We start from the raw sequence: 4,691 nt of genomic DNA, 5'->3' as shown, positions 1-4,691 counted from the left end.
AACTCCGCCGTGACCCTCTGTGACAATACTTCGGTCGACGCAGAAGCTGAAGCGACCGTAAAGTTCTTTGAACACAAGTTTCAGGAGGCAAAATTACTGAAATAAATGAACTTTTCCACGACATTCTAATTTATTGAGATGCACCTGTATACTTTGCTTGTAGTTGTGTTTACTTTTTTAATTAAGGAGCCTTTTATAGTTTTACATATTTTCTTAGAAATCTACATTGTTTGAAAACAATGATTTATAAAGAAAACATTTTCATAATTCTGAGTTTTGAAGAATTTTTTAATTAGAATTTTTTCTGTAGTGCACTGGTAATGTACAAATTAATTTACTTAAAGCTGCAGTCCGTAACTGTTTTTTGGTTAAAAATGGTCCGAAATCAATATTTGAGCAAGTACATAACCAGTCAGTGTTCAAAATTATCGCCTTACTTTAGCTCGATTCACAACGGTTAGCTTATAATAATGTTTTCTAGTTTGAGTGGTACACACTCCTGGCTATTTGCCTCCAACTCATTCACAGATGATATTGCATTTACAACAACTCCTGGTTTGAAATCAGCAAGTGAGTGACGGCGTGATGGAATTGAATGTACAATATATTTTTGTTTTGAAGTCACAGCCTAAAAACATACAACCTCATTTTTTTTGAGATGTGCATTTATATGCGCAAAATAATCCCTCTCTGACACAAAATCACTACAAGCACAAAGGTGTATTGTACTGAGCATTGCACGCTCTTTGGAAGTGGCCTCTGTGAAATGGACTGCTTTGGTGGACAAGTCTTCAATGTGCACGGATAGTGCTGGGATGTACATGGAAAGTGAGAACTACGTCCAAAATGTGGATGCTTTAACTTATAGTGATGCAAAAGCTCGGACTTACTTGACACAGTTTCTGCACAACCCCTTACAACTCCACATTTGCATAACCTAACCCTGTAATGAACATTAAACTAGTCATTAGGCACATAATTAAAGCTCCAAACTGCCAGTACCAGAAGCTGGGCATTATCATGCCATGCCGAATTGAGGCAGTAATTAAAGCAGAAGGAGACCCTACCAAGTTATTGAGTACATGTACAGTAAATGAACATACTTTCCAGAAGGCTAAAAATGTTTTTTTTATTGGTCTTAATAAGTATTCTAATTTGTTGAGATAGTTAATTGGTGGGTTTTTGTTAAATGTGAGCCAAAATCATCACAATTAAAAGAACCAAAGACTTAAACTACTTCAGTCTGTGTGCATTGAATTTATTTAATACACAAGTTTCACAATTTGAGTTGAATTACTGAAATAAATGAACTTTTCCACGACATTCTAATTTATTGAGATGCACCTGTATACTTTGCTTGTAGTTGTGTTTACTTTTTTAATTAAGGAGCCTTTTATAGTTTTACATATTTTCTTAGAAATCTACATTGTTTGAAAACAATGATTTATAAAGAAAACATTTTCATAATTCTGAGTTTTGAAGAATTTTTTAATTAGAATTTTTTCTGTAGTGCACTGGTAATGTACAAATTAATTTACTTAAAGCTGCAGTCCGTAACTGTTTTTTGGTTAAAAATGGTCCGAAATCAATATTTGAGCAAGTACATAACCAGTCAGTGTTCAAAATTATCGCCTTACTTTAGCTCGATTCACAACGGTTAGCTTATAATAATGTTTTCTAGTTTGAGTGGTACACACTCCTGGCTATTTGCCTCCAACTCATTCACAGATGATATTGCATTTACAACAACTCCTGGTTTGAAATCAGCAAGTGAGTGACGGCGTGATGGAATTGAATGTACAATATATTTTTGTTTTGAAGTCACAGCCTAAAAACATACAACCTCATTTTTTTTGAGATGTGCATTTATATGCGCAAAATAATCCCTCTCTGACACAAAATCACTACAAGCACAAAGGTGTATTGTACTGAGCATTGCACGCTCTTTGGAAGTGGCCTCTGTGAAATGGACTGCTTTGGTGGACAAGTCTTCAATGTGCACGGATAGTGCTGGGATGTACATGGAAAGTGAGAACTACGTCCAAAATGTGGATGCTTTAACTTATAGTGATGCAAAAGCTCGGACTTACTTGACACAGTTTCTGCACAACCCCTTACAACTCCACATTTGCATAACCTAACCCTGTAATGAACATTAAACTAGTCATTAGGCACATAATTAAAGCTCCAAACTGCCAGTACCAGAAGCTGGGCATTATCGGTGATATCTGTGGATTCAACACAGCTAAATCAATGCATGGTGCATTCTAAATGCCTGATCAAGTGGTGAAATAACATCTTCAGCTAACAGTTCAGTTCGTCTAACTGCTGTGGTGTCAGACAATGGGATCTGTTTGATCTTTTCCTCAAGCTCACCTTTCTGTTGACCATCAAGCAAGGTCTCAGCAGCTTCATTCATACATTCTTTAACAATCTCTGGCGTCTGTAAATGGCTCCAAGATATTCTCAGTGAGCACTCCATTGCAGGTTCTTGGGGTGACTTCTCATATTGGGCTTTGAGCCGATTTATTTTTCTTGTTCTGAGCTCTGTTTTGAGGATACGTTTGACTCGAAATGACTGTGTTTTGTGTCATAGTGGCGCTTCACGTTGGCACTTTTGACGAGCGCTACAGACTCGGGGGATATAAGGCACATTGGTTTTGTCGCGGGGAGTATGAATGCATTCTTTTCTGTCCATTCATCTTTGAAAAGGGGATTTTCACTATCAGCTTTCCTTTTCTTTGAACAAGCCATGCTCACATTCACAAAGTCTGTGTCTGATATTGACTCACGTTCTGTTGTGTGTTTGTCTGTCCGCTGCTAATTTATAAAACTCCGACTGGATTCGTCTGAAAGAAGAAAGTCATACACACCTAGGATGCATTGAGGGTAAATCATGGAGTAATCTTCATTTTTGGGGTGAACTAACCCTTTACCTGGTAGATACGGATCCGACAGTAATACCACAACATGTAACGTTGTTCATTCTAAGGTCTAATCGCCAATCAGTGATTTCTGATATGAAATGATTCATGTACAGTCAGATGAAAAATACTTTGTCACTGTCCACCACTGTCAGAAACACAGACAGACAGAGACTCGGTGCAGTAAGCCAAATTCTGCAGGAAACTGGATCTCGGGCCCGAGTTGAGAAACCCTTACTGGACAATGCCTTGAAGAGCCATACTAATCTGAAGAACCTATAATGAAACCTCTTTCATCTCCAAAGAACCGTTTAGCTCAGCTCAAGGACCCTACACAATGAAGAAAGTTCTCTGAAGAGCCTACGCTGCTGTAAAGAACCTTTGTTTTTAAGAGTGTGGGAGAGATCTGTGCACATTACAGTGAGCGACTATATGACTAGAGGATCGTCGATTTTATTCATTGATCGGTTTGTTTCTTTAGGTAGGATTTCAATGTAAACAATGCTAAATGGGCCTGGTTTGCCAACATGTGCATCAACACACACACACACACACACAATCAGTGCTTTCTTTGCTTTGTCTTCATAAATGTTGTAACATATATATTTTGTACTCCCTCTAGAGTTACAGTGTTTCTAGTAAACTGATTCAACACATTCACTCTGATTAAGTGTAGATGAGGACTAACAACTGAATATGTTGTCATATTCTTGCCTTTAATCAGTGAATAATATTCCTTTTATTATACACAAAACTGCTCATATAAAAGAGCTGACATCAACAAGATCAATTACAGACTATACCATACTTACAGCAGATGAATTTGATATTTTTCACAATGCATCTGTTATTCCATAGAGGACTATTATGAGGAGTAAAATTATGTTTGTAAATCTTAATCTTATCACTTGAATATGTTCTCGGTGTGCAAACTCATCAGTTTGAGCGGGACTTTTATTTTGGTGTGGTGGCGTGACGTCATAAGGTTGCGCCGCGCTCCTGCGTCTGTGATTCGGCTGAAGAAAGGTTTGTTTTTAATCGTGTAAAGTGTTTAAATCAGTGCAGCCTGTTTGTTTTATACTGAACTTTTTAATGAATTATTTTCGAGTGTAACAGCGTAATGTATTTAATAAGGTTAATGAGCATAGTTATTATGAATACAGCGCGTCCAAACCTACAGTCTATAGTGAAGCAGTTCATCATAAACTCTGTTTGAGCGCTGGCAAGATATGATAGAGAAACTGAGCTTTTTGAAACCAATTCAGTTTAACTGAATCAAATGCTTCTCAAAATGATTCACTGTTTGTAAGCGCTGGATTCAGCTTCATCTATTGATTATATAGCTTATTTATAGTGCATATTATCTGAATATATTCATATTTTAGGGGGCGTCTTTATGTCTCTTTGGTCAAATGTTGGTTTTTCTTGAAGTTTATCGGAGTTTTAATCGCTGGAATCACAGCAGACTGACAGCTGCAGTACATCAGTGTAAATACAACAACAACACACACATCTGTAACACACACACACACATACATCTGTAATCATAACAACACACACACATCTGTAACACACACACACACACACACACACATCTGTGATCACAACAACACACACATCTGTAACACACACACACACACACACACACATCTGTGATCACAACAACACACACATCTGTAACACACACACACACACACATCTGTAACACACACACATCTGTAACACTCACACACACACACACATCTGTAACACACACACACACACACA

The sequence above is a fragment of the Sinocyclocheilus rhinocerous genome, unplaced genomic scaffold (assembly GCF_001515625.1).
Source record: "Sinocyclocheilus rhinocerous isolate Xijiao unplaced genomic scaffold, SAMN03320098_v1.1 scaffold7907, whole genome shotgun sequence".
Taxonomy (NCBI): domain Eukaryota; kingdom Metazoa; phylum Chordata; class Actinopteri; order Cypriniformes; family Cyprinidae; genus Sinocyclocheilus; species Sinocyclocheilus rhinocerous.
This window is presented reverse-complemented; position numbering follows the sequence as displayed.